The sequence below is a fragment of the Strix uralensis genome, chromosome 23 (genome assembly GCF_047716275.1).
Source record: "Strix uralensis isolate ZFMK-TIS-50842 chromosome 23, bStrUra1, whole genome shotgun sequence".
Classification (NCBI taxonomy): Eukaryota; Metazoa; Chordata; class Aves; order Strigiformes; family Strigidae; genus Strix; species Strix uralensis.
This window is the reverse complement of record NC_133994.1, coordinates 2,772,667-2,790,855: the sequence shown is the minus strand read 5'-3', so window position 1 is coordinate 2,790,855 and position 18,189 is coordinate 2,772,667. Positions and strand designations below refer to the sequence as shown.

General features: G+C 45.4%; 2 protein-coding genes across 12 annotated transcripts in view; one reads left to right on the top strand and one right to left on the bottom strand.

Annotated features, from left to right (window-relative positions):
* The window catches only part of LOC141954104 (uncharacterized), a 56,103-nt gene extending 47,170 nt beyond the window's left edge, over positions 1 to 8,933 (bottom strand). For 2 of the 4 annotated variants that reach the window (XR_012632094.1, XR_012632090.1), the window contains exon 1: positions 8,421 to 8,933. The gene's annotated coding sequence lies outside the window, so the exon portion shown is untranslated. The remainder of the gene's footprint in view (positions 1 to 8,420) is intronic. The other 2 variants (XR_012632091.1, XR_012632092.1) reach the window with 2 other exon arrangements.
* Positions 8,934 to 9,037: 104 nt separating this feature from the next.
* MIB2 (MIB E3 ubiquitin protein ligase 2) overlaps positions 9,038 to 18,189 on the top strand; it is a 51,031-nt gene continuing 41,879 nt past the window's right edge. For 7 of the 8 annotated variants that reach the window (XM_074893285.1, XM_074893284.1, XM_074893282.1 and 4 more), the window contains exons 1-2: positions 9,039 to 9,159; positions 9,564 to 9,697. The gene's annotated coding sequence lies outside the window, so the exon portion shown is untranslated. Of the gene's footprint in view, positions 9,160 to 9,563; positions 9,698 to 18,189 lie in introns of all 8 variants that reach the window. The other variant, XR_012632088.1, reaches the window with a different exon arrangement.

Here is an 18,189-nt window from a genome sequence, read left to right as displayed (position 1 = left end):
ACATGGAGCTATAAAAATGGAAATCAGCTCCTGTTCTATATTAACCTGTCAAAAATTCTCTCCGTGGCCAACAATCAAGTTGACACTAAGCTAATTACAGAAAGACCTCTAAACACAAAAAACTGTTACCTGCCTGTATTTCCAGCTCTACATGTCTGACCACCCCAGAAGTCTTAAAGTACTATTGCTCATTTCCCCCCCCGCACACATACCAGAGGCCGTATTTGGAGATAAAATCTGCAGAAGTGCCTGTTACTCTCATAGCTGCTGTGGCTGTACACACAAACAGCCAATTTGGCATGCAGGCACGCAGCTCCTGCACAAAAATGCATGTTCTAGCCAGAGCTGCCTGCAAACTCAACCTCAAGGAGCAATTAAGAGTCACATAAACTCTGTTTCTTACATAACACTAAATAACAAGCCTCATGGAAAGTGACTCTCCTGGCCCTGCTTATATGATTTAGACAAGAAAAAAGCCCCTTTAGGGCAAACTAATTCAAGCCCCTCTTCTCCAGATGACGAGGGACTGTTGATGGTTAGTAGACTGCCTGTTAAGACTTAGTTCTACCTTGCACTGTCAGATACTCTGAGGAACACGGCACAGGACAATTATGCTGATACTCACGCTTCTTATCTCTGAAATTTTGCCAGTTACTCCCCTCTTTCCTCGCCCCTTGTTTATTTGCCTACTCTTCAGTTACCATTGGCATGTCCTCCCCACCTCCCATTCAGCACAAAGGTGCGCTGCAGTATCTCCTACTTCTTGTTGCAGTTTGCTCACAGCAGACTTTGTGTCTGGCATATGGCTAGGACAGAGTGAATGGCCACCCCCCGAATCTCTGCGGGCACCAGCTGCCCCACAAGGACAGTCAGAAGTGGAGAATGGACTCTTCTGGTAGGGGAAAGAGGGAAGTGGCAAATGGTCAGCATTACAATGGCTCCTTCTTCAACAGCCTAGAAAACTCGGATGGTCCTAGAGCAAAGATGTAATGTCCCTTTTGATGAATCTCCCAGTGTCTGCACTGGCACGAGGGTTTCATGGCCTGGGTTTTCAGCTGCTGCGTGAGCCTATGTTTGCAAAGATCTCTAAACCTGCACTTGCCAGGGGCTCCCAGCCTTTGTTAAGGGCTGAAAGGGTGGGGTTGCTTTGTGCGCGTTTACTTTCAAAAATTCACACGGTTTTAAGAAAGGATCTGGCAACATTTACAGCAAGAGAACTATTTCATAAAAAGATTCTGTATACAGTATACTAAGTACAGCCAGAGAGGCATAAGGACCTAATTCCCCCTGGGTGTGGGGAGGTACAATGCCAAACATTTATTTACAGCTACACAGAACTTGACCTCAGGTACGTGAGTAAGTTGCTAAAATAATTGCAGCAGCAGAAAAAAGGAGGATTAGTTTCCATGTCTATTCTGTGCCTAGGACCAGATTCATCACTGGTGTAATCCCACTGATTTCACTGCGGTCACACTTGGGATGACTTTAGGATTTTGAAGGCTACATTAATGCAGCAGGATGCTGCACTCACATGCTTTCCCAAGAATTAGCATTCTGATGTGGTAGAAATTTATCCATAATACAGCACTGAGAATTTTAAAATAATAAAGAAGCAAAGATGCCTGCTGTCACCATTGCTAGCTAATTATAGCAGACAGACTTCCCTTGCAGAATTCCATATGCTGTATTAATCCGGCACAATAAATAAACCATATTAAAGAGGAAAGGCTGAGAAGACAATTCTGATTTTGAAATCCTCTAACCCTAAAGTTAGAAATATATGAAATGATTGAATGGCAATTTGCCTATTTTTTTTTCATACAGCTTTTTGTCATGATCTAGATGTGCTTCTGTGGAAGTGGTGAGAAAGAGGGCAGGGGAAGAACTCGCTATTTGGCAGTTCATTAAGAGTTTCCCTATTAGACTCCTCCACTCAACCCTGGGCTTTAGGCACAGCCATCCCAGAACTCCACCAGTCTCCCACCTGCACTGCTTGGACACTTAGCAAAGGCCAGAAGACCGGATGAAACAGATTGATCCAGTCTTCCTTAATTTTCAGTGCTGCTCAGCACTGGAGGGAGCCTGTCTTAGATATTGTTTAGAGCAGCCACAGTAGGGAGAGGGGATTTCAGGTAGACTTCAAACAGCAGAACTACTGGCACAGACTATTAGCACTTGCTGATAAAGAATCAGTCCTAAAGAGCAGGGCACTGGCCGCTGCTGAGTGTGAGCATCCAAGAACTTGTATCACTGCACTACAGAATCCAGAGCTGCCAGGGGCTCCGGAGAGCCCCCATCTCAAAAGGGGTGGGGAGTTCCCAGGAAGGCAGCACTGGTGCTCTCAAACCCTTGCACATGACTTCTGTAGGGCCAGCTTCAGGTCACACATCTCCAGATGGCATCACTGCAGCGTAGCTGGCCGACAGGTTTTTGTTTGCTAGCCAAAAGCTGGAGCACTGCTGAGGCTAACTACAGCTGTTTCCATGAAAGCAATGAGGCCACCCAGCCCGTATCCTCTCCGGAGGAGTTTAGTTAGAAGAATTTTGCAATGAGAGCACCACAGGGGCTCATACTGACCCCTCACATAGGGAGATGTCTCTGGTCTGTCACCTGCCCAACTACCCTTAATTATTCTTCTTGGTACATAGCACCTTTTGTTGGAGGGTGTGAAATTAGTCCTGTTATCCAGCAAGCTTGTTTTGCTGCTGCTTGAACTAGTCAGGCAATACCACCAGTGTTAACTCTGAAGCTGCCAAGACAATATTGCTGCTTGAACATGGGGAGTGGAGGGGACAGCCTTTGTCAAGATGTGATCATTTTGGGTGGCTGACTTCCTCAGCAGTTCTCAAAGAGTCACTTCCCCTCTTTTCATGCTCTTTTTTTCCACACTGAACTTCCTGGGGTATCAAGCCTGGTTAGTACCTGCTGCAGTAAGGCCTCGGTGTTATTTCAGGCTCCAGAACTAATGCTCCATTAGTTTCTAAATAAAGAACAAGTGCAGGTAACAGCATGAGACCTGCTGTAGTTTGGGGGATTAGTCTGCCCTGGCCCTCCAATATATTAAATCCTGCTAAAGCCTCCTGCAATAAACCATGCAAGGATTAATAATTGCCTCCACCTCCCAGTGAATCATGACTACACAAACCAATCCTTGCAAACAGTCCGTGAACCACATTGGATAGAATTGCTTGGCCTTAGTTCCTAGTCAGCATGGGCATTTGCAGACCCTTTACAGGGTGCTTTGGCATCAAGTCTCCAGATGTGATTTCTAAAGCTTAACCAATGCCACATTGTGGAGTGCCATATATCACAGCCCTGCTGCTCAGAAAAAAAATTAAAAGTAAATGGTTGCTAACATTTTCCTGATCCATTAGCTATTTGAGTTACACAGGGCAGTAAAGTACTTGTTCAAATGTTGCCTGTGCAAAGAGTCATTGCATTAAAATGTGTGTCCCTGTAATAGTTGAAAATTGAAATAAGGCTAGGCTACAGTGAAGGAGAAAAGAAGGAAAAAAGGGAAGAATTTTTATGTGTGATAACACCATCAGAGAAGAGACGTTCAATTATTAAGATTGTTGCATGGTTTCTCCCTGCACAGAAATGGGAGAGCAGACTGGATCCCAGCGTTGGGCTGTAAACCAGCTGGTGCAGGACGTACCAGATCAGATGGCTTGCTTCTCTGAAGGAATATCAAATCTGCTGCCCTGTGCTCTAGCACTGGATGCACACTAGCACAGCTGGCTTCTCAGCTCCCCATGTTCAGAAGAAACAGAGCGTGCAGCCCAGGGTGAGAGGTGCAGTACCTCCACAACTCCCCCTCTCCTACCAGGACTTGGGTAGGACCAAGAGATCACTCTCTCAGGAGACAGATTCATGAATCAAGGAGATCCCAGACCTAGAAATGCAGACTGTACCTGGATCGGCAAGGCTTGGGCAGCTTTCAGTTCACAACTAAAAGATAGTCATCTATCTGTAATAATTTTATCAGTCCATGAGTAGCCAAACAAGTAGCTGAAATACGGTGCAAACTCAGAACCAAATCCAGATTAAACCAGAGCAGTGAAGCAAGCTGAGGAACTTCCAGGGCAGCAAGCAGTAGCGGGATCTCTGCATCTCTTAGGAAGCCACAGTGGATTAAATGACCTCAAATGAGCAGTAACTAATAACAAGATTCTAGTTTGAATCCATCTTTCACTATATTTCATTAGATGGGAACAGATGGAGGTAACCTGGGTAAAAATGACTTTACCTTCCCTAAAATAGCTAATCTTTCACACAGCAAGGCTGGATTTGTACAAGCCAACCTCAGCACTTGTCCCTAGACTGCTATTCTGCATCACCAAACTCAGTTTTCCTTGTACACATCTGTGACTATCTGGTCCCTGCTCTTTGTCTATTGGTCATTTACACCACACTCGGGACAAAAATGCAGGAAGACTACATTTTGGGACAGCTCAATGCTGCTATTTTCTGCAGCTTCCAAGGACAGTGCACTTCCTCATTGCTGCCATGCACGCCCTTTATGAATCCATATGGTAACAGGTCTCAGGATTACACGACAAAAATGTTGAGAATTTATCTGACCGTGACTACAATAAGCTACACATCTATCCCGGATTTCTGGAGGGCCACACAGCGTTCTGCCTTGTTCACTGACATTGCTGATATGTTCCTAGTGGTAGTGCAGTGACCCAGTGCACCACTTCTTACACAGCCATCCTCAGCGCTGTACTGGGACCAGGTCCGGATGCAAAGATGGTGCAGTAAAGTGTATGGGATAAGAGGGTAAATCCCCCTCATCTCATTTTACTGCTGAAACTGAGACAGAGGCTGTTTCTTATAGTGCTCCAGGGAACTGGATGAAATTTAGCAGCAGAGAACAGTGCTTCTCTGGACACCACTGGCAGCACAATTACACAGCTGCAGCCCCCAGGCTGAATACATGACACCATTATATTTATTTACCATTTGCCTTATTGATGGCAGGCTCCATTCAGCATATGCTTTGCAGAAATTTGTTAGCAATTGCTTTAAAGTTCCCCCTGAGGTTTCAAATTGATGTATGAAGATCCAAGCTGTCTCTAGTACTTTTTATCACACTGATGGCTGCAAAAAGCAAGATGGCAAGGGACTGTCAGCTAAGTGTCTCAGTAGACTGTGCAAACACACATAAGATGGCTCAGAGGAAAAACTCCACCAAATTCAAAAGTTATCAGATTTATGTCACTGTAGGTCACACAAAGCTGGACCCGCGCTTTGCCTATTATTTATCAGTCACCTTATCTGCTTTTATGTTTATTGTATACAGATTGTGTTCCCAGATAGACACAGGCCTTTTAACATAAACATCTGTTATATAATTGTCATAGTAGCTTTGCCACTACTCCTGGCTTATTTTAAATCTTCTGTTGTTAGACCAGCTCCTGAAAGGCCAATGGCTCAAGACACCAGGAAACAGTTCCGTTGTTAGAATCTGAAGGATTCAAACCCTAAGGTTTGCATTAACTTGGAGTCATATTTTTTTTCCAGTTAAAAATGTGGATCAGTGCTAAAAACTGTTGTAAAGGAATAAAGAGGATTTCCCCTTGGGTTTGGATTCTATTAGGCTGTGGTTCCATTTATTTCAGAGGAGAGACCTAGATGTGGAACTGAACTTCCTCAAAGTTAATTCCCAAAGCTGGGTATTGGATGTAGGTCACTTTCTGGCTTGTTCTGAGACTCAGCTGAGCTAGAAACACTGTTCTGTTTTCTCTAAGAAGTGGAAGCCACACATATCCTGTCTGTTTTATCCAGGTCATTGCCTCTGAAGGCAGTGCCACAAGGTGTAATCGTAACATCAGTGCACATCTGCAACGTGTGAGCCAGGGAAAGCTGCTGTTTCCAGGCTTTGCTTTTAAGGAGACAATTCTCTGAACCAGTCTTTACACGTACAAATTCCCACATTAAACATGCAAAATAGGCACCGCAGGACATAGTTGTTGGGGAAAGTGTCCTTCTATAAATGACCTGAAGACACATTTTGGATAACTTCTTTTCCCCTCAGCAGTCAATATTTTTCTCCATGTTCAATCACCTTCAAAGAACTAGATTTCTGCTGCTGGTGTTGCCATCACATTGGCATCTACCGTCGTGGCCTAAGGTTCACAGGTGCCATGCCAGTAAGCTGCAAAATGTTAAGGAGACTTCCTCTGTAAAAAAAGGCTGGCTAATAGGGCTAAATCCATATAGCATGGCTGACCCTGAAGCAGCCTTCCATGTCTGATGGAGAAAGTGCCTAGAGCAGAAGCCTACAGAAATAGCCTGTGAATATTTCTGTGTAACAGCGGCATCCAGTGGGCAAGGAAAGATTCCTAGTAAAATATTTGGAAAACTGGGACAGGGCCATGTAAGAGCAGAGGCTTCTCTCCCCCGTCCAGACCTATGCAACTCCAGCCCATCGCAGTAAGCACTATAATGTCCTCACTGAGCAAGAGACAGAGATGAACTCCAGTTTACTAGATGCCAGAGGATACATGTTGTCAAAATGTAGGCTCAAAGATTCATAGCAACACAGGATCAGAAGAGGTCTCAAGAGGCCCTCCAAACCATGCCCTGTACACACAGTTATCAGTTCTACCCTGTCATTTCAGCAGTGTTTGTCTAACCAGTTCCTAGTGTCTTCAGGTAGAGATTTCATAGCCCCTTGACAGTCTTCTGCAGCATTTCATTAGCCTCAGAAAGTTTTCCCTCACATCCAACCTGAGTTTTCATTGCTGCATTTTGGCCCATTACTTTTTGGCCTACCCCCTAAGCACATAACACAGGTGACTTCTTAGGTGACTTCTTTCTTCTCAGTATCAGCCTTGTGCACGAGGACAGTTACCTTGTTCTTTCAAGTCCTTCCTTCTCTTAGATACAGCACTTCCTAGGTCTGTCTTGCCATTGTAAACCTCAAGGAAAACTCCTTATGTCCTGCAGACTACCTCTGGGTTATACATGCCAGGCTGGCTCATTCCTTTTCACAGATGCCGCCCCACTAGAAAACATGCATTGGAGCTCACACTTTTTCACACACCAGAGAGGTTTGCCATTTGCAGTATCTCTGGTGTTAATCACAACCAAAACACCACCTCTGCAAAGTGGTTATATACGAACAAAGGCAAAATCTCATAAAAATAATAACAAAGTTTTTGTCTTGGCCATGAACTAAGTTGCTGATGCTGTATGACTTTGTGTTTGCCTGAGAAGGTGACTTCACACAGTCTAACACAGTTTTCCAATTTCTTTTAAAGATTAGCCTGATACAACTTCAAGTCTGGGCATGAAAGCTCACATTTACAACAAGCACTGGCAAAAGCAGAGCCTGTTACCTTGGTATTTACCGAGTGAGCACAAAAGCTACTCTAAATGCGAATGGATCTTTTCAGACAATTGATGTTGGCTGTACTCACCTGTCTCTAATGTATTTCTGTGTTTATACTAACATATAAATCTGCCTGGTAAAAAGCAAGCTGAGGCAGAGCGCATCAGTGCATGCTTAGCTCCACTTACGACGTTCCCAAACACGTAACGGTGCTCATTCCCCATCTTCTGGCCAGAGGGTAAAATGCACCGCAGTTCTGGTCAGAACCGTCAGGTTCAATTCACTCATTTCCACATTTGCATTTGCACAATCACCCCAACATGTGTGTTTAAGTGGTCTGGCCAACATCACTTTTGCGCAAACACGGAGGACAAGGGACATTGAGTCCTCCTCTTTGGCTTTTTCAAATGGCAATGACAAGCTTTTTGGACAGGTCCTTTATACCCCACAGGTGTAAAAGCTACTACTACGTGGTGACACTCTGTCTCAGAATTTTGCCCTCTTCAGTCTTCATAAGCTCCAGGCAACTCTGCTGCCTGGTGTCTTTTTTTCCTCCTTTTGAGTTTTAGGGCTCTAGAGAGTATTCCTGATGGGCTAGTGGGAAAAGGAATGGCATGTGATTTTTTTATGACCTTGCTGTATTCTTGTTGTGAGTGCAGGGGTTTATGCTCTGGTTTTACCACACTGCAGGCCTTCTGGGTTTGGCACAAACTTATTGCTCAGTTTTACTGCTGTGGACGCTGTTCTTCAATATCAGTGCAGGCCACTCTTTTAACCCTTGTTCTGCTATGCCAGCCTACATTAGCAAAGACTAATGTAAAACAAAATTCCAATCCGTTAGCTTCAACAGAGCCATGCTGGACATGCCACCGAGCAACAGAACGGGACAGGCAAGCTTAGACAGTGTTTGCAAGGTGTCTTTGACCTCAGCAGGGGTAAAGTCAGTAGAGTGTGTCCTACCCCAAACACGAGAGATCCACATGAACAGGGTCAGCGGTATCACCAGCACAGAGATCATACAAACTCCCAAGTTGCCTCTGCCTCTTAGAAAATAAAGTCATTATAAAAGCAGTCGTACCTTATGCTTTTAGATTCACGCATGGTGGCACCGAAAGGCCCCAGTGGTCCCATGCAGGCAACATCGGAGCTGTGATGGTGCAGACAAGGCGTCCCCAGCGGAAGGCGTCCGAGCCCTCCTGGCTACCTGCTGAACAAAGACACGAGGGGTTACACTGAATCCCCAAATCTCCCTCACAGTGGACTAAGCCATCCTAAAACCACCCCAAAAAATCCAACAACTCAAACGTTTAAAAAAAACCCATCCTGGCGTGGATCCTGCGGTCAGCTATTCACGCGGATTCCAATGCCCATTTTGCCCGCGCAAACCAGAAACGAGCCCCAAAATTTATTATCCTCGACACCACAAAGGCGTCAGGCGAACCAGAAACAGCCGGCACAAACGGGTCCCGCCTCACACAGCAGCGCGGCCTTTGCCAGCCAAGGCGGGAGGGCCGCGCCGGGGCGAGTGAGGGCCGCGCCGGGGCCTTGCCCCGGAGCCCACCGCCCCATCCCCAGAGGCTCCGCGGGCGGGCCGCTGCCTTTACCGGGGCCTCTCGGGACTTGTAGTCGCCGTCGGGTGGCGGGCGGCGAGTGAGGCGGGCAGAGAACTACATCTCCCGGCGAGCCCCGGCGGCTGTCAGCGGGCTGTGGGAGGCCTGGGCGGGGCGGCCCCGGGGGAGCGGGGTCGAGCGGCGCCGCTGAAGCAGCACCCGCGGGGCGGCCGGGCGCGGCCCGGCTCCTCGGCCGCTTCCCCGGGGGTAAGAGCAGCGGCGCCGGAGGAGGGAGCGGGCCCGGGGCAGCGCGGCGGCGGGCAGAGCCGCCTCAGCGCGGTTGCCGCCGCCGGTGGGTGCGAGGCCGCCTCACGGCCTGGGCGGCGCTGAGGCCCCGCGGCGGGCCCCGGCGGTCTGAGGGGGCTCTGGGGGCCGCCGCCGTGCAGGGCCTGAGGCGGCCGGTTCCCGGCGGGGCCCTGGGGGCGGGAAAGGGGAAGGATGGCGGCGGAGGGGGGTGCGGCCGGGCTTGGGACCGCCGCGGTTGCGGGGGCCGGTGCTGCGCTCGTGTCCCGTACGCTGAGGGCTCCGGCGGGGGAGAGGAGCCGGTGGCCGCTGGCTGCTGCCATGGAGCCCGCCTGAGCCGCTTCTCGTGTTTTCTCTCCTCTCCCTAGGCCGCTGTGGTGGGTCTGCTGCTCGGGCTCCTGCGCGGAGGATGAGGGAGGGAAGGAAGCAAACACAACCCTTGGCTAAGGACAGAGGCTTTCCGAAGGATTATCTGAATTTTGTTCTCTCTCGGCTCTGTCAGGTACGTGCCTGTTTTGTCCTCTTTTTCTTCCTTGGGCTAGGCAGGGAATAGGTCTGCTCAAAGTGTCCAGTTTTCTTTCTGCCACATTTAGCCAGGGTTGAGTCTGTAGCGGGGTGTGTCTGCTTGCTCCTGCTCCATTTTTCTTTCTTTTTCTTCTGGATGGCGAGTGCTGGCTGTAAACATACAGCCTGGTTTCCTGTTCTGAAACAGGTAGTGCAGGTAAGCCCTTACTTGCTCGAGTGACAGCTGAGTGCTGAAACATTGGCAGCGATTCCTCGTGGGCATTTTGTATCACTGGAGCGTGTGCTGGATACTGAATGTGTCTCACAACTGAAGCACTTGTGGCTGTTTCTCTCTTGTGTTTCCATGATATTTGCAATCTTCCTGAACTGAGAAAGAGTCGTGAAACCTAGAGAAGATGGTGCACTGCACTGGAAAAACTGCATGTTTGTTCTGATTTCCCTGCAGACATTCAACTCCAGAACTTACTTTCTGAATGCAACCAATTCTAATTTCTACCTCACTTAGAAAAAAGTGAGCTCTGGCTCACCTTCATGGAGGTCACTTGAGCTTGGCTTTACTATTGAACCTTCTCTCTTTTTGGCTGAGAGCCTCATTACATATCCTGTTGCTATAGGAGGAGTTTATTTGGCTCAAATGGAATACCATTTTTATTTCTGCTCTCTTCAGCAGCTCCTTGGCTTCTTAAAACTACTTCCTATGAAGAACAGTGCAGTTCATCCTTCTAGGTCCTTCCTCCATACTTAATTACCTGTTGACTTTTTCATCCGTGACTTCAGGATATAGATGAGTGAATTGTCAAGGGATGCAGTTACTGTAAATAACCCACATTACCCACATTGTTATGACTGAAATGATGTTGTGTGTCATGTTGATAATGGAAATCAGAAAGAGAAAGCTTCAATAGCCTTGGCAGAGCTAGAGAAGTTCTTGCCCTATTTTGAGCTTTGCTTTCTGCTCTGAGTTAGAGGTGTCTAGGTTTGCATCTGGAGCAGTTAACTTCCATTGGGCGGATGATGGTTCCCTTAAGTTCTTCCTTAAGGCAGCCACCTAACAGGGCAGTAGATTGGGGGTCTGGTGGCTCACACTGTAGTCCCAGCTCTATCACTGATGTGTCTTCAGTACCTGATGCCTGTTTTCTGTACTAATCTTGTGTATTTCTGTGGTGGAAGGACGTGAGTTCATTTAGGACTGGCAAGTGTGCCTGCAACATATTGACAACCAGTTACCTAGTTGTCATTTAACAGCGTCACCACTGGTTCTGTTTTCTTGAATAATTATTCTCTTTTTAGACTTCAAACAAGTAAATGTGTTTCCCATCCCTTTCACTTTGCACAGCATACCTCTCTGAGTCACCAACATGAGAAAAGACTTCATAATCATGTGATATTTGTGTTGGCTTAATTCTCTGCTTATTATGATATTGCTATATAGCTTCATATGTTTTGACATTTATTTTGAATGCATGTTTGAAGCTCTCTGACTGTGAAAATCCTGTGCCAAATTAGTGTATAAAGAATCTGTTACTTTCCTGCTTTGGTCTGCAATGGCCACTAATCCACTGCTGGGACTGTTTGGAAGAACTGGGAGTCTGTGCATAGCCTCTTTCCTTTGACAGATGTCTTGGAAGTTGCAAAAACTGTGGAAGTACCACAGGTATGGTGGTTGCAATTGTCTCCTTCCATTTTTACTTGGAAAGGGGTATGTTTGCAGCTTTCTAAGCTACCTGGATCAACAAGCATGTGGCTACATGACCACCATGGGCTATTCAGAGCTGTGGCAGTTCTCTCTGAAACAAGCTCATCTCTTGCCACACATTCGTGTAGCACTAGTATTGGTTGCTTGCAGAGACTATGATTTTGCTGAAGTTGAAAGGCTTTCTCCAACTTGATAATTAATCTCTCATAGGTCATGTTGCCCCTGCCTGCCTGTTCTCATCCACTCTGTTTGCCTTCCTCATCATTTCTGACACAGAACTGCTCCTGGGCTCTGGCAGAATTCGGTTATGCTGAATGTGACCCTACCACTTGCGACAGTACTGATCATGCCCTTTCATTTTGAGTTGCTGTTTTCCAGGGATCCAGGAATAGAATGCAAAGTCCTCTGAGCAGACTATTTGAGTCCTAGTTGTTTTTCAAGGATACTGATTCATGGCTTATCAAGGGCATTTATGGAGGGGCCAGGGTGTTGTAATACAGTGTGCTCAGAGGGAGACTGATGCAAGTCCCAGTACACTCTCCCTAGAAGCTCTGGCTGGATCATTGGATACTCTTCTCTCCTTAACCAAAGAGTGAGAAAGTGGAGTCTCTTGTTTCTTGGGAGACTTACAGAATTTAAATATTTCTGTTCCCTCTTTAATGAGAGCTGTAGTGGTGCTTGAAGTTTCCGTCTTCCCACATTTAGACTGGCTGTATGTGGAAAATGGCATCAGTGAAGTTACATGTGTGCTAGCAGGACAGTAAATGGCTTGATCTTAGACCTCGATCCACATTCCTTGATGTGACCCCAAGGAATGCAAGGATGCATGCTGGATCATGGGTTGATACTTCCTTTGTGTTTTTTTTACCCCCCTGTGACTAGTATGGGCCAGGCTGTGGAGAACAGAACTTGGAGCTAGGCTATGTGAGCTTTGTTCCTGGCTCTGCCACCAATTCCATGTGTAACTATAGCTCTTGTTTCCCATCTGTGAAGTGTTCTTGCATTCTTTAAAGTGCTCGGCTACCCAGAGCTGAAAGATAACATGTACTTCTAGAATGTACAAACTTGCAAGTGAATTGGTGTACGTGCTGACCCTCAAACCTTCGTTAAGTACCAGGGAGGAAAGCAACAGCTAACTAACTACTCAATTCCTTCTGCTCCTAGGCAGCTGATGTCTCTCTAGCCAAAGGCATGTCAGGATAGATTAGACTTAAACCTTTTGATCTGCTTTCAGAGCACAGAAAGGGCAAGTTCCAGGCTGAAAACTGACAGGAGTGCAGTGTTGTCTGTTCTGAAAGCCTGAAGGGGAATCTGAAAGTTGGTAGGATGAGCTATCAAGGCTCATCAGAGATTCAGCAGGTTTTATGCTCCAGTTTGCTCTATGCCAGAGTCTGAAGTAGCTACTTTTCATTTTGAAAAGTCAGAGGAAGTTGTGTTCCTAACTCAGATAACTTGGAATCCTATTGTATCACCACTGCTGAGGGTACCTGTGAACAGTCATATCATAGAACCACAGTACTGTTTTCTCCAACCCACTGTTCAACCACGTGTCTACCAGCAGGACTTCAGTGTTAATTCCTCTTGATTTTTTTACCTCTGCAGTAATGTTAATCTTCTGATTCTGAATGACTTGAGGGGAAACTTACTGCCTTTCTGGACAGACAAGGCAATTGTGTAATTAGATTGGAGGATTATGAACTTTTAAGTGATTTAACCCAGATTTTCATGGTAAATAGGAGTTGATAGCTGGTGTGAGAGAGATGTGGACTTGAGCTTTACAGAGGGCTCAATACCATCAGCTCTGGGCCAGATGGTCTTGTCTCTGAGAAATATATTAGAGTAATGCCTAAGTAAGAACACAGTTGAAATCTGCTGCCAAGACAGATTTCTCACTGTTGGAATATGTTTCTGTGTGGTCCTCCATTTCTAGGTGACTGAAAATAGGTCTGGAAGGGATTTTGAGGAGGCCACCTAGTCCATCCTTTTCCACAAGGCATGATAAACTGCACCAAGACCCTTCCTGTTAGATATGTTGAGCTTGTTCTTTAAGTAGTGGACATTTTCTAGCTTCCCTGAATGGATTGTATTTGACTTTATTAAACTAATTTATTTTGTTTATATTGTGACTTTTGTCGGTGTTCTGAATGGGCACAAAAAGACCTGCTAGCCAGTGCAAGGGATGTCAGGTCATTGATCACTGACCTTTTAATGCCACTGGCCAGAAAGCAATGGATTCTTGGAAGAAGAAAGGAGGGGAGTTACTCAGTGCAATGCTTGCAGGTTTTTATTTGTTTTCCTTATACCACAGGGATCTTCTGTGGAGGGTATGGGAAATTTAAAATACCATTTTCCCCTTTTTTTTCTATGTAATGGGTAAAGACCTTAATTCATACTTAGCAAATATTAAAAACATCATCACCTGGTAGTTGTGTGTGGTTTTGGGTGGGGTGTGTGTGCATTTTGTGAATGTAAATTTAACTCTGAAATCTGCTATTGAGGAAAAAGTGGATTCTCATCCACTCCAGCTACTGAGCTTTTCAAGGCTTGAGGCAGCAATCTGCAAACTGTCAGGTCCAATTAAAGCAAATGGCTGGAGCTGTTTTTCTCCCTCCTGGAGAGAACACGTTCATCAAAAGCCAGAAAGAAATTTAATCAGGCTCATGAGCAATTATCTTGTGGGATGAGAGAGATCCACTAGATGCCCAGTGTGGACTTTCACTTATAATCACTCTTAATTCTCCAGTGGGCAGATGAGCACTGATCTCACCAATTTACAGCTTGAAGCTTTTGTGTTCAGCAGAAGCTGGTAGAGGGAGCTTTTGTAGGGTTTGACTGATGTTGACTTGTAAATCTGAATTTTGAACATCCCTGACCTGGCAAAAGTTGTTCCACCTCCGTGTGTTGTGGGTTAACCCTGGTAGACAGTGAAGCACTGCACAGCTGCCCACTTCCACCCCAGTGCGGTAGGGAAGAGAACTGGAAGGGTAAAATTGAAAAAGCAGGACTTCATCAGGTGTAACAGTTGCTTGGGAAGGCAAACACCATTACTCCAAACGCTGCCCCTTCCTATTTCTTTCCCCCCAGCTTTTATTGGTGACCATGACGTCATATCGGATATCCCCTTGGTCACTTGGGGTGAGCTGTCCTGGCTGTGTTCCCTCCCAAATTATTGTGCACCCTGCAGGGTAGTGTGAGAAACAGAAAAGGCTTTGATACTGTGTAAGCCCTGTTCAGCAATAGCTAAAACATCGCTGTGCTATCAACACTGTGGCAAGCTACTGTGAAGAAAATTAACTCTATCCCAGCCAAAACCAGTACACGGTGGTATACCACAACTTGTGTTGGAGGCCTGCGACAGCTGTTCATTTTTGGATTGCTGGTGGTGTTTCCCAAAGGTGTTGGCATTTGTATGGTTTAAAGCAAATACTGACCTACTGTGCAATCCAGTTTATTTCATGGGTCTAGTCCGTTAGTTAGCACAGAGCTGATTCTTGAAAAACACTGTGCTGTATCTTTGCTCCTGGTAGATTGTGTGGCTGATACTGTCACTTTCTGTCTAACTTACTTTGTTACTCATTGCTGACAGAAGTCCCTTTTCAGTCTATAGAGCTTGGTGACAAAATCAGTTTGGATTGACGCTCTGCAGATGAGTGCTTGGTTTTTGAAGCAGGTTCACTTTTCTGTGTCTGTTGTCATCACAGGTGGGTTGAAGTTTGAGTAAAGTGAGAATTGGAAGTTCAAGGCCAACTCAGGTCTGATTTGATAGCTCTAGAAGACTGCAAGCTTTTCATACATGCCTTCACACCCAACTGGAAGAAGTTTTCTGATTAGTATATTTCTTGAGACTTCAGCCATATTGAAGCTGTGTTTTTCTTGAATCCCATCTGTGATCAAAATTAAGGAGAGGTGTCTTCTATCTGAGACTTCAGTTGTGGTGGTCCTGGATCTGAAAGTAGGCAGTACCTTTTGTCTGTTTTGTCTCAGAAGTATAGAGGACTTCACAGCGTTCAGGTATAACAAAAAAGGACTTGCGGCCCCAGTGTTTGTACTTAAACCCAAGAAATTTAAATTTTTTAACAAGGAGAATAGAAGATAACCCTGCAGGGTTTTTTAAATGCCATCACAGCCGTTGGAAGCATATGGGATGCTGACCTTCTTGGGCTGTGGAGACAGTTTTTTCCTCGTGCATCCTCCTTGCAGTCCAGATGATAGTCCAGTATATGCAAACTGTTAAACCTAGAGCTGCTGCTTTTCCCCCTAAGGGACAAGTGGTGGTGCCTGTGCATTTCATTTTCTTGTTTGATATGATGCATTTTCTTCTTCTGGTGATGTCTTTTACAGTATGAAGACAGCATGGCCTTGAGACTGAGTCACTCCACTGAGAATATTGTAATCTGGTGCTTCTGGCTCTGCCACGGACAGTCTCAGACGAATCACTGAGTGTTCCTCTGTCACAGTCTTGGCTTTTGCCCAGTTATCTCTTGTGCTCTTCCTTAGCTAAGCAGAGCTCACCTTTGACTGTGTTTCATACAGCCTCTGTCTCAGTGGGCTTTTGTGTCCACTGAAGCTATTAGGTATTGCCATACTTGCACATAAACGAACCTGAAAATATAAGATGTGTAACTTTGCTATAACTTCTTCCATCTTTAGGATCTATTCTGAGATTGATTGCCATTTTTTAGAAAACCGAAATGCTGGGGTCAAGCTTCTCAGAAGGGTTTGCACAAAACTGCTGTTATTGTATATTAATAAATTTGCTGGTGCTTCTTTTAGGCCTGCATCCTTTAACAAGGTGAAAGAATAGATAGTAAGCCAGCATGATAACCACTGAAAGGATCACTTCTACAACCTGAAAGGGAAGGCAACGTTCCCTTCTTGCCATAAGTACTCAGTGCTAGAATACAATCAGTATAAATTGAATGTAAAATTCAGTTTAGGCAAGAGAGATCAATGGGCTGGCATTTGTAAAGGACAAGTGTTGATTGTAGACATAAAATGCACTCAATGGGACCATCTTTAAGCATAGCTCCTGGCTAGTTATTTTTAGCATTTCCTCACTCTGTGTCCCAGTATTTCAGGATGCGTGCCTGCTCTCATACAGTGAAGCCAAAATGACAAGATATTAATCCCTGAGCAAAGGCATATTAATCACCTGCTTTATTCTGTTTATGTAATACAGTTAAATATACTCTGAGAGCAGGTGAGGTATGGAGCATGGAAATGGTTTAACCTCATGCAGGCTTTTTCTTGATTGATTGGTTTAAACAGCAGCAGCTGCCCCATTTCTAATTTTTCTCTGCTGAGAGTAATTTGTCAGTAGAATGGCTTCATTTATCTGCAATTGATATTTAAGCCACAGAAACATCATCTGTTCTTCTCTCCCACTCTGTGGCAGTGATGCTATTTTGCAAAATTTAGACTAAACAGAAATCCTGACCGCACAAGGAAAAGTGAAGTATCATTGAGACCTTGTGGCTTTGCAGTGGAATATTAAACTATTCACTTCAGCCAATTCTGCAAATCCTTTTGGTGGGCTCAGGGGGTGAATTTCATGGGTTTAGTCTAATTTCTAGTAGTTAAGTTTGTCACATAGTGGCTTCTACCTTAGAAGATCTTCTGTGCTGTAATTAGGCACTGTGGATTTGCAGTGTGACTGGGCTCTAGCCATCTTTGTGTTAGTCACAAAGATCAAGCCTTGGAAACTGCCTTTTCCAAAATGGAGAGTGAGGCCTTACTAGACTTTTAGTCTTGGGGGCTAAACAAGACCTGATCTGACAGTGCTGCTCTTTGTGTGAGCACAGGCTGTGGAATGAGATCTGGAAAACAATGAACAACTAAATGGGCCTGACTGCATGTTTTTCCACATCAAGAAGTGAGACTTGTACTAGTGCTGTGTTATGAGGTAGTATTAAAGCCCAGTGTTTGTGAATTAATGTATTGAAACAACTATTTTGAAAGCAAAGAATCTTTATCGTGTTAAAATTCAATATTAGCCCTTATACTAGAGTTATTTTTCCCATTTAGTAGGGTTTTATGTATAGGTGATAGAAGGCACTATTACCAGGGAGCTTCTTGGAAGAGGACTGCTAAGAAGGCAAGGGTTTTGTTTGAGTGGTGGGAAAGCTAGTTGGAAGTAAGAGACTGCCTGAGTTCAGGAGTAGATGGTAAACTCAGTTCTGAAGAAATGGGAGCGAATTAGAATATATATTTACATGGGAGGACTTTTGGGCCCAATACAAACAGACTGTGTAGAAAGCCAAAGTTCAGAGTAGACAAGGAGAGAGATTTGCAAGTGGTAAGCTGGGTATTGAACTGGAGTTGAGATAATAAAATGCCATGGAATAGGCAAAAATCTCCAGATGGGGCCCTTGCTAGGAACTGGAGATTGAGTTAATAGAGTTCAGGTGTGGTGGGAGCTGAGGAGGGGGCTTCTGGGTTTGGAATAGCAGGTGTGGGGGCAGCAGTGAGGGCTAACGGCTCCCAGCCTCACTGGGGCTGGGAGGGGTCAGAAGCCACAAGGTGCTTTTCATAGGGTGCTAAGTCAAAAAGGATTATTTACTGTGTGTTTTGCTGGTCTTATGGTCTGCTTTCATTTAATAATGAATGTATTTGTGGGAATTGTGTGTATACTTGAGAGAAATTAGACTGCATCCTGTTAGTGAGGGCATGTGTGTGTGGCCACCGCTCTGCTGTCCTGGGGCCTTACTGTTTGCTGAGGAGAAAGAAAAGTGAAGGGTAAGTCTGAATTTGAGTTTATTGGCATGAATACTAGC